The following is a 12552-nucleotide window of genomic DNA, read 5'->3' as shown; positions in this document are numbered from 1 at the left end:
GTGAAAACCTGAAAAGTTTTGTTAGGGGAAGGAGTGGTCAAAATGGCTGGCAGATAGAAGGGACTGAATCTGATGACCCAAAAATTCCTTTCCAGTCCCATCTGCGCAACCTCGCAGGAAAGCTGTGCATACTGAAAGTACGTGGTTGGTTCTAATGCATGAAAAACATGAGTACTAAGGCCCACTCATTCAGTGATAAGAACAGTCTGCATTTGTCCTCCATTTCCATGACATGCACAGGCTAAACTTAACCTGAGCCACAGCAGTGAGGGGCCACCTGTAATATGGCCCAAATGCAAGTATTTCTTCTCATTTCCCAGGTGGAGAAACAAAGGCTCACAGCAAAGAGAAAGGACAAGACAAAGCTGCCACAAAAATCTCTAACAGAGGTGGGAGAAAATTCTAATTTTTTTCCTTTCCTTGCTCGCTGCCAAACTACCTCATCCTTATTGCAACAAATAGCACAAGTCTTTTGCCAGGCTGGCTTCCAGCTCCTCAGCATGTCTCTGCTCAAAAACCAACGTGACATGTCCCACCTTTGCTAAAGCAAATAAGGAAATTAACTGTGAGAAGGGAAGGATGGGTCTGAAGCAGGAGCCGTGGCATAGCGAATGGGGGTAACGGCTTTAACCACACCAGGAACAGGGATGCAGTTCCCCATCGGCAGGGCAGGGTGCAGCCAGGAAGGTACCTGTCCCTTGGCCACCACTCACTGCGTGCCGGCTCTCAGCGCATCCCGGTTGCAGCACAGATGGGAGCCACAGCTCTCGTACCTGTCGGCAACGGTGCAAGGTAAACTGGGATGTCCCCCAGATCAAACACACACCGATCCCTTCTTTTGCTGCAGAGCAACCACAGCTACATCCTTCAGCTGCACTGAGAAAGATTTCAGTTTTACCACACACACCCAAGCGCTGCAGGAGAATGGCAGATAAACCTTTCTTCCCGGGTGAGCGCTCCATTGAGCTCTGTTCATGTTGCCTTTGTGGCTGTCACAAGCAGGAAGGTTTTGACAGGTGGCTTTGCTGTAAGAAAGGTGGCACTCTCGTCCTGGGTACCTCACACAAGTCTCACTTTGCCTCCTTAAAAACAGAGTTTGTTGGCATGGGAGGGAAAAAGCACTTTTCTCCAGCTGATGGTGGTATAGGAATGAAGAAGCACAGCTGGGAATTGCAATACAGCCAATGGCCTGTATGTTTGCTGGGCAGGGAATGCAGCTCCATCCCTTAGCCCTAAGTGCCCACCTGCAGTACCTGAATTACAAAAGGGCCATCCCCATACTGCAGTCAGTCGGCAGAGACAAGGGAGTCCTTCAGTCCCCTCAGCGTCTGCGTGAATTCTGGGATGCTACTTGCTCTCTCCTCCACCCTACTGGAAGCCAACAGTCCTTCCTTACATGCTTAAAAGTTGCTGAAACTCATCTCTGCCGGATGGGACTTGAATTCTTCTACCTGTTTTCAAGGCCCTGCACTGACATTAGCTAAGGAAGAGCACAGTTTCATTTTAGCAAAGACACTCTGGCTTCTTCTAGGAGAACATTTGTCAGTGTAAATATCCATCTTCACTTTTGGTCTGACCAGGTCATGCTGATAAACAGCAGCAACCAGGATAAAACAGGCCACTGAGGGCAAAGCACAACATGAAGCAGTTACTGCCAAAAGGAGAGTACAGGCAACATGACTGTTAGGCAAACCATACAACCTTACAGTAACACCTGTAAGCGCAATTATGTTGGGTTTTTTTCACATCTTTGCATATAGTACAATAACATCAGAAACAATGCTAAGAAAAACAAACCCAGGCATGCTGGGATCACCCACGGTGATGGCATCACTGAGGCTTGAACCTCAACCACTTCCATGTGTGGGAGGTCCCATTGCAGCTTGGGTCTAGTGGTCATTTACCCTATTTATGCATAGAGCCAGGAGGAAGAGTTGTAGAACTCCCCTGCCATTGTGGCTGTCATCACCGGGATCTCCTGCTGGTAGACTGGGAAGTCCAATGTCCTGTGCTGCCAGCTCAGGGCAGTAATGTGCTTTTGAGTCCCAAGTTTAATGACTAGGGAAACTGGAGCCTGCAAACCCTTGCAGCTGAGAGCTAGTGCTGCACATAACCCACCTCCAGCTCTCCAGAGGCAGCAATGAGGCACAAATGGGCTGTGCTGGTGCCAAGAATGTCCAAAACAACATCTAGTAAAAGCAATTGAAAAGATTGCAGAGACTTTCTGGAATGATCCATTAACACTTTTATGATGAAATGTATGTGTGACAGGTCCGAACCGTCTCCTCTCACCTCCTTAGTGTGGCAGCAGCCGTAACACCTGCGGACGCAATGCCGCATACAGCAATATGCTCCCTCTGCCAAGAGACACGAAACTGTGTTGACTGAAATATGAAAATAACTGCACCTTAAGCGGATCTGGGTTAAAATGGGGAAATTGCACCTTTCAGTCTTCTTGCATGGAGCATATTTGCAACAGGGGGAAGGAAAAAGATGTGTAGAAGTTCATGGCCCCCTGTTGAGCTCCATTCAGCCAGGAAGTCAGCTACACTGGCTGTGTGATGGCTGACATCCCAAACCCAAGGGAATACTGGTAAGGGGAAGAAAGGAGAAAAGTTGAAGTCTCTGGGGTTTTTATTTGGTTAAAAACAAGTTACTGGACTCACTGTGAGGGTAACTGGGTGAAAAGCACCAGCCTGGGTATAGAAGTTGTCCCAAAGTGTCTGAAGCCATGAGAGTCTGTGGCTGAGATGTTGCCTCATCCTGTGAGGAAAGCAAATGAGAAAGATGGCAGAGATTTGGGTGCGAGGCCCACTTGTGGGGTCGCTGAGTACTGGGATGGGAATTGAAGAGATGTGATGCTTCACCCAGGCTGAAAGGAATGAAAAGGGTGGTGGGGGCAGAGGAGGTGGAGAGCTCATGTAAGCAAAGATCCTATTTTGTTTCCCTTCAGTTTCATTGCAATTAAGGCTCCTAATTGAAACCAGTTTTACCCCAAGTTTACTGTGGTGGTTGTTTTCTTTCTCTGCTGTTAACTGCAGGTGTTCCACAGAGCAGGAAGTTGGCACGAAGGGGTAAATTTCCAAAGCGCTGCCAGTACCATTCATAAATTAATGCCTGAAGAAATCAACATTGTGACGAGCCCAGCTGTGCAAAGGAGGTCAGCAGGGAGAGGAGGATGGGGAGAGAGGAAGAAGGCGTGGGGAAAGGATGTTTGTCACAACCGATGGATGAAGGCACTGTGGTGAAGGTGTGAGGAATGAAAGTCAAGTAGGATTAGCCTTGATCTGCTGCAGCATATGACAGCCTTGGTCCAATCCTGCTTTACTGAAGTAAGGAGAAGATTTCTGCTGGGTTTGCTGTGGGGGCAGTCTTGAACCCCATCATTTTGTGCTGGACCTCTGCAGAGCAGAGCTAGCCCAGATGAAGGAGGACCCCCAGGGAGCTGTTTACCAGCCTGGAAGTAGGCTGCAACTCTGTACATGCCGTTTCACTGATGTGGAGTGAGTGAAACACGAACCAAACCAATATTAAAATTGTAGTGTGCCTACAGAGCCGTGGGGGTGTGTGTGATGCTTTGCAGACAAATAAAATTCTAAAGGAAAAATTGTATATATATATTACCCTAAATAAAATACCTTTACCAAGCCCTGTATTTGCAGAGGGCGAAGCTCCTGGAATACAGATTTTATGTGTGAACTTGACTAGCATTGCAGACTCCTTTCCTTCACCTTCCTCAGATTCTGAAATAGAGTTTAATAGTGTTTAGGGATGGAGAAAACACACATATATTTATGGACAGTGAACCTGGCAACCCCTTTATGTAGCTATTTGCAGTTATGCAGTGGATGAGAGAGAACAGACATTCCCAGCTCAGGAGAGGATGTGACAGTGATTTTGAATGTTACCATGGGGTAGGGTGAGCCCAGGTCTATGTCTCATCTTCCTCCAGTTTCGACATTATTTACTTTTGGAGGAAAGCAAGAAAAAAAAATAACCCTTGAGCTTGTGGAGCAGCTTTAGAGCAGGGACACAAGGTCTGGGTTGCTTTTTGCTACTATATATCTGGCTGCTCAAAAATCGATCCTGTGGATGCAAAAGGGCTCTGGGTTGGCGATGCAAAAAAAGCCCATAATGCAGAAATCAACCTGGTGCTCAGGGTTCTGTCCTGCTTTACAACTTCTATTTCCCTGTAGAGCCTTGGCCTGGAGGAAATGTGGGTGCTGAGACCAAGGTGGCTCTGCTGCAAAGCCGAGGTCCTACCTTAGTCTCAGACAGACTGACAGCTGCACATCTTGGACGTTAAATCCAAGCATCCCTCCTTGAGAGACAGAGAAAAGCACTGAACCAAAAAATGAATACTTTTTGCTAAAAAATAGGTCGGCAAGCTTTGGTTTTTAACCACAAGGGCAATCATTTTCCTATCGCATCATGGCTCTCTGCCCTGCACCCGCTCTGGCAGCTGCTCACAAAGCCGGGGCAGCCCTGATTACCTGTGCAAACCCGAGCATTACATTATGCAGCAGCTCACAACCCTGTCTCGTTATGTACAAATTAACCCCTGCTCTATTAAGCAGCACCCTTCAGTTGCGCACTCAGCAGCAGGCTAATGTGATAAAAACGTGTTTATATCACACACAATTAAGCTGTGTATCAGTCAGGTGCTGTTTTCAGAGGAGCAGAGCAATGTCACAGGGTTAACCACCAACGGAAGCTGAAGCTTCAACAGCCTTTATTAGCTCGGCAAGTGCTCCTAACCACACTCTTCCTAGTTGCAGAAGAGGCATCTTCTTTCATGAGCCTCTGTTTGGGCTGTGGAGGTGATATTTACCAAATAAAAACTGTTGCTGCACCTGTGTAGTTCTCATGTGGCTTTCACTACCTCCCAGGTTAACCCGTTCTTCTTGGAGGCTGTTTTAGGATGCATCCTTGCCTTTCATTTGGGTTTGAAAGAGTGAGGATAGGTGCAGAGCCTTCCTGGTGGTACCTCAGCTTGCTCTTTCACCTTTCTCCGCAAGACATTTGGCCAGTCAGGGAACAAGGGGTGAACGGGGCAGTGGGTAGGTGGGACAGGGAGTGAAAATGCCTCCAGACCTGGGCAGAGCTTCTCAGATGCCTCGGCTGCCTTGTGGTGAGGTGTACATCTAAAATCTAAGAAAGGCCTCAGAGGGGTGAAAATGTTTCTTTGGCATTATCACCCCATGTAAGTCTGCACATCGCTGGGGTCAATGCCAACCTTCTGTTAGGCATGTGCAAAGATGAGGAGGTGAGGGAGGTGTGGGGTTGTATGGAGGGAGTGCCTTGGGAGTGTCTTCCAAATTCATAAAGACATTAAGTAAACAACTTTGTGATTCCACACATGTTTTCTTAGGGGCAGCACCCACCCTTATCTGCATCCAGGTCCCTCACTCCTCGTTCCTGCTTTGGTGCTGCTTTTAGAAGGAGAAGAGGCATGGGACAGATTGGGTTCTTTTCAAGCAGAGTCCAGATTGCTGACTGGTTCACACCATGCCAGCCTGGAAGCTTTTAGGGGCACAGCTGGGTTTAGCAGTGGGAGGCAATGGAGACAGGACAAGAGTCCATCACCACCTACATCAGATACTTTACCTATCATTCCTCAATCAAGCTTCATGTTTTCCACCTAAACAGGCGTGGTAAATCAACCCCATGTGAAACTGTAATTGCTGCTGGGCTGCTGGTCTCCACTGATACATCCCATGGGCCAGGTCACCCATATCCAAGGTGTTGTTGGGAAAATACCTTCAAGCAAACCTCTACTGAGCATAGGGTGCTGCCAGGTGAGATACTCCAGCTGCAGTAAAGCCTCTCCCACTGTTGTGATTCTTCAAATCCAAGGCTGTTGCTTCGTTCATATCAGATCAGCCCTAAAAGAAGCACCTGACAGGTGAAAATGCACACCAGGCCAGAAGCTGTAGTGCTGGTCCTCAGAAACAAGAGTGACAGACCTTTGCCGATAGCTTACCTGGGTCCAATGAGCAGCTAGAAAGAAATTGATTAGAGAAAAAGAAAAAACAAACAAACAAAAAAACAGAACAAAAAAAAAAAAACAACCAAGGGCTACTGAATATAAATAAAGGCAGCCCCTCCGGTTCAGATGCAAATTGCTGACGACTGGGAGGGTGTTTGAGGAAGCAGCACTACACGATTATTCTCAGCTTTTTTCCAAGGTATCTATTTTTTGCCACTGCTAGCCATAACACGCTGCTCTTCCCCTCAGTACCCATTCTTCTCAGCTATATTGTGAGTCTTATGTTCAACATAAGAGGTTCAATACATCAGACCTGAGTTCCCTTCTGCCCTTGAAATAACCAACGTACATCTCAACACTGTGTTACAATTTCAAACAGAAAGACATTGAGATGATGGTGGTGATATCAAACACTCAAAAAGAGGGAATCCATCTCTGCAGACTCTGAGATTACCTTAAGTACAACATGAAATTTTACCAAGGAATAATTCTGTGTTCTCTTTTATTTGCTTTCTGACCAGGGCATTTAGGGAGCCACATCATTAAACTCCTTTTCACCACTCTGAGAGATGTACCTGGCTCCTAAAAAAAAAAAAAAACCCAACAATTTTTCTTCAGGAATCATAGAAATTGGTGCTCTGGAAATAATCTCCTATGACATTCAGGGGACTGCACGACATGAGAGGTACAGCAGGATAGTTAAACTGGCAGAAATGAGCACCAGGGAGGAAAAGGGCAGCCTAGATGCCGCCCCAGGCTGGTCTGATCCATTCCTTGAGGCAAGCAAGGACAGACAAAAGCAAAAATGTTTCTTGCAAGCTGTTCTCCCCTTTCCCCATAGTGGGTCTGAAGTCATCACTGTATGAATGTTACAGCAAGGGAGGGTAGGACTCTTAAATAAGTTTATAGTTCCTTCACCAGGTGACTAATTAGTCCCAGATGAGGCTAGTTACATTTCCCCAGGTGGAAAGGCGCCACAGACGAATCTTTGTGGCAAAACCCTGTTCCCCAGAACTACACTCAGATGCCTTACTGTGACCAGCTCCTCTCTCTCCTCATCATGTCCTACCTCCTTCATTTTCCCACTTCAGTAATACCAGGGCCATGAAAGCCCAATGTCTTTACTTACTCAGCCCTGCGTTACTACACAAATGCAAGCCTCCATGTTCAGTGAAGAAAAAGTCCTGTAAGCATTAAATAATCTTGTCATTCAGGATTTTGTTCTGTGGTCAAGAGGACCTAACGATGTGGGACTGAAAGATGCTCTTTGTAACACAAATCTCAGCAAAAACACTGCACTGCTTTGGGAAACAAAGGGTGCTAACAGGTTATTGGAGAAAAAACCACATGGCCAGATGCTATTCCCTCTGAGCCCCTGAGGGCAGATGTTACCATCTGAGGTGTGACAGTACTCCAGCACTCAAAGACTACAAACAGAACCTTAAGCAACTCATTTAAGACAAATCATTCTAGAAATGAAACATTTACTTACTCATTGACATAAAATCTGCACTCTTTAATTGTCTATCTCATTCTGTGAAAGTGCATTGAAAATCTACCAACATTATAAATAGAACTGCTCAGTTAACAACCTCTTTGATGTCTAAAATGAAGTCCGCATTGCTACTCCCCCTGTCTACCTGTCTGTTTTTTGAGATTGTCTCTGTTTAGACCAGCATTCCTGAGCTGGTAGTGAGATAGATGTAAATGAGCTATGATGAAAGATTAATTATTTTTCATTGGAGGGAGTTTCTTACCATGTACAAAAAATTAGAAAGGTTTTGTATCTCATGAACATCCCAAAGTAGAGAAAGGAGACTATAACATCAGGGGAAAGGCCAGGTCCTCCCTGTTTCCCTCTAAAAAACAAATCAGGTCTTTTAATTATGGTGCCCATTTTCAAGTGCCACAGAACTTGAATATAGTCCTAACAATCTCCAAACTTTCTCCTGGGATGCCTAATTTGGGTACTGTAGGCACTTCACAGTACTGATGTTCAGGGTGTGGAGATCAGGGTAACGCAAATAACTCATTGGTTTCTTGTTCTGAGGTATATAGGCACATAGAGAAGGCGGTCTGAATATGGCACCCAGAGCCTTTGTCTGTCTTTTGCCAAACACCTCATCCCCTAAAAACTGAGACTCCTTTAATGATATTCTGAATCTGAAGCATCCATATTTTATGTCAAAAACCTTATCATGCCTTACTGAGAACCCAGCCCTGGGCTGGCAGTTGGGATGTGAGGGATATTGGCAAGAATTGGCAGTGCAAACTAGCTGAGAAAGAGCCCACCCACGTTTTGCCTGACTTAGACAAGTACCATCCATCCCTCATGTTCATAATTCCTGAAGTTGCTTCCAAAATTCTATGTGTGGGACCTGAAAAACACCTATCATGGAGGGGGTCTGAGCACAGATAAACTCCTAGACCTGTTGCCAGTACACTGGAAGGCTAATTAAATGAATATGGCTTTCAGTAACTTCCAAGCTAAACAATTTGCCAAAGCATCCAAACTTGCTAAAAATTGGAAGTGTTTTGCCTCTATTGGCTCCATGCTCAGGCATCACAGGATGGTTAGTTCTACCAATAATTCATGTACCTGCATGTCTTAATGACAACTGAAATACCCTGGCATTTCTGGGCTAGCATGTGTGCTATGATCTATGAGCCTACACTCCCTCTACCTACACTTTGAACTGAACTGCTTTATTAAGCAACCCCACTACCCACCACTATCTAACATGCCGAGACCTGTGAAGTTTTCTTGTACAGTGCTGCCTTTGAATCCCTTCCAAGACCCAACCAGTAGCACCAGTATTCAGACACTTTAGGATGATACCCAGAGCCAATGAACTAAAACTTCCTTTGGGAATCTGAAGAAACCCAAGAAGTCTGTTGGTTTTTGGTTTGTTTCTCCACAAAGCCAATGAGAACCAATTGACACACACACTGCAATCATTAGGACAAGGAGCTAGAAATGAACATATCTGCAATAAAAATCTCTTTAGATCTAACTAATTCCCCAGGAGAGAAAGCTGCCTGTCCTAGAGGAGCAGAACAAGGCACTCTATAAAGAGGAATATAGCAAAAAGGGGTTCCTCTGCCTTATCTGTACTGCATATGAAGCTGCTTTGGAAGCCTATTTCTAAGGTTCTGATATTTGCTCTTTCATTGTTACAAAGCAGGTAAGATACAGAGCCTTAGATACCCAGGGTCAAATCCATATACAAGCTCATGCATTTCAAATGGTGTTAGATATTCAGGTAGGAATTTGGAAAGAGATTTAGATCACAGATTAAGGTATCCAAATTCAGGTGTTTATGTGCTGACCTGTGAAGTCCCACTGTGGTTGGTGGGGAGCTAGCAACGTTGTCAGTGGCTTCTAAAAAATTTCTCAGCTCACCTTAAAGCAGACGCCAATCAGTTCTTGATGATAGTGGCTGTACTTTCTAGGAGCTTCATCCAGCTGGCTACATACTGCCACCTGGTACCTGAAGTGAAATCCTAGTGCAGGGGTCCTCAAACTTTTTAACCAGGGGGCCGGCGCGTGGATGAAGTGGCAGGCAGTCATCTGCGGCTGCTTGGTTCCCCCCCCAACCCCCGGCGGGGGCGGGGGGGGGGGGTGTTCTGTAAATACCAGGGGCTGGATTGAGGACCCTGGGGGGCCCTCTCCGGCCTGCAGGCCGTAGTTTGAGGACCCCTGGACTAGAGTATCCATACCATTTACACCAGGTTGTCAGATATGATTCAGGATCTGTGGAAGACCTGTGGTCTTCTGAACAGCATAAAGAGGCAAGACAACATGCCCTACAGCACCTCAAAGGACATTCAGCACACAGATGTGGAAAGTGAATGGGGCAGAGGAGGCAAAACTGTTTGGCAACAGGGGACAGAAAGCCTCTGTGGTTGAGTCATTTTGAGCCATTCGCCCTCAGGGTCACAGTCTATTTATTGTCATAGACATGACCTTTGAGTGTAACCTTTTGACTCCCAGGTCTCTGAGTCTACTGGGTGGCTGGTTAGTATATTGGTTACACAGCCCTCTTGCACCTACCTACTGTTAAGATGAAATAGTACAACTGAAACATAACAGAAAGAAAAGAAGAAAAAAAACCTAACAAACCCCAAACCAAACTAAAAAAAACCCAACCAACAGTCTACATGCTTATCAGTCTGATCTAATGTACTCTCATCTTGGGATGAAAGGGCAAGGACAGCTTTGCTTCTTCTGACCACCAAGCAAATATTCTCCATGCATTTGTTTGCACATATATATTTATTTATGCTACATCACTTCATAGCAAACTAAAATGGTTCCTGGCCAATGTACGCACAATGTTTTTTGGTTTGGTCTCTGTGAATAGCTCCCAGAAATGTCTGGACAGAGACAGAGAAAGTTTGGAGCAACACCTACTGCTTGTGTTTTGCTGGATCCTAGCAAACACAAAACAGGATGCAGAATTGGCAAGAATCAGCAAAGGAGGACCTCTAGTTGTGTTTTAACATCTCCTGAAGTTGCCATGGGCTCTCTTCTCTCCAGTTCTTGTTTCTTTTTACCTGTTGATTTTCCTAGGGAAAGCCAAGGATGTGCACCATGCCATGCCCCAGAACCCTGATTCCCAGGTGCCAACATTAGGGACTGTCACTCTCTTTGGTCCCCATGTCCAGGCTTCTTTCCTGTGCAATTAAAACACACACAGATTTGCATGCACATCTCAGTCTTCTCCTGATCTGGGATCATGATGTGGCCATGGCATGCATCCAGCTCAGAATTTCTCCTGAGTTCAGTAGTTTAAGTTCATACCTATACAATCAGGCAGGAAACAAAACAAAACAAAACAAACAAACAAAAAAAATTAAAAAGAAACAGGAATAAGGTCTCACTTAATGAATTAACATACAGCTGTCTCTTTCCAGCCAACACCCCCAAGCCACTACAGTCTAATTCCCTTTATGTCCCACACTGGTACATTTATACCAGCAGATCTGCTCTGGTAGATGTGAGGGAGGCAGGGAGCAGGCAAAGGGTTTTATTACTTTAACTATTCCAAGATAATTAAGCAGGGCAACTTTTGGGTGTGACCAAGGTCTAAGCCCCCTTTGATTGCTCTGACTGAGTAAAGAGGCCGTAAAAGGCATTTAAACTACCAGTACCCTCAACAGTGAAATTCGGAGTCAGTCCAAAAGAAATTCTATTCATTTCAGGCTCACTGACTTCAGCAGAGCTGAGATTCAGCCCTCAGTTTCACAGCCTTGGGGAATATAACCCTATCAAAACAAGACTCTTTAGCAAGCCATTACTGCACCCTTTGAAGCGAAACCCAGAGAGGGGATGCTCAGAGGAATGTCAGGAGGTGGCTGCAGTGCTGGCAGGGAGGCTTGCTTGTGTCTGCAGAGGTGGCTGAACACTCCTGGCCGTGCAGGAAGGTGGTCTCCTTTCACCTGTCCTAAGCACTCTCATGTTCTCAGGTTGCTGGTTTTGATACACCCTTATAAACTGTGCCCTTCTCCTCAGCTCAAACCTTCCAGTGGGATTTGCAGATGCTCAGCTTCAGCTGGCTCATCTGTTAGCCTGCAAGTTTGCTTACGGAGTCTAGTCCCTGCAGTTACATGAGCAAGGATAGACTGTATCATTGAATCTTCAGCATTCCCTTTATCTGTTATTTAAAATGGTAAGGCTTACCAGGGAGATGAATACAGGAACAGAGGAGTTGAAAGCTTTTATATCAGTCCTGTGCAAACAAAGTTAATGTGTCTTCCTTGTGCACAAAGATTAACTGTGATTAAGTGCTCCAATATGAAAAACGAAGACAGAAAAATAGAAAAGTGTTGCAGTGCTTAGCCGTCCTTCTTAAAATAACTACCATTGTGTTAGGCTTAAAAGGCATTTGCTAAAGATTTTGTGAAGAATTAAGCTTATTTGTTATTCTTTTAAGATAGAAACAAGAGTAAAGGAAAAGCTGTTAGTCAACATTGTCTTAGAAGATAAAGGTTTCTAGATAAGAGCATATATGGGTCAATAGAAGCTTCAGTAAATATCTTTCTTGATTGACAGCTCTCTTGAGATTTTTTTAGCTCGTTTAATGTCACCTTCTTTCTCTTTTTCTTTTTTTTAAAGACTCTTGCAGTAATATCAGCTGATGGGGGCAAGCAAATTATGTCCCATTTATTTTTGACCAATGGTTACACCAGGCAAACAATGAGAAGCAACCTAAGGGACAATGTTAGCACCGTGTCAGCCTAACTCAGGCATCTTACCGAGAGGTTCAATTAAATGAATGAGACAGAATCAGTCCAGACACCTACTTCAGATTATGAGTGTCTCCAGAAGGGGAGACTTTGCTCTGGTTTAACTAAACCCATTTAAAATCAGCCCTCAAAGCACGGGTAGAAAAGAGCTGTACACTGCAAACCCTGGGCCTTAGACTCACTCAGGGGACTGGGCGTCAGTGCTTTAAGCTGTTTGTCTGCAATGTGTAGCTGTCTGGTGTTAAAAATCGCAAGCCTACCTAGAAGTCCTAAGGCAAAATATGAAATTCAAAGATCTTTTAATTTGTCTTCTG

This window comes from Falco punctatus (assembly GCF_963210335.1).
Source record: "Falco punctatus genome assembly, chromosome: 6".
In the NCBI taxonomy this organism is placed as follows: Eukaryota; Metazoa; Chordata; class Aves; order Falconiformes; family Falconidae; genus Falco; species Falco punctatus.
This window is presented reverse-complemented; position numbering follows the sequence as displayed.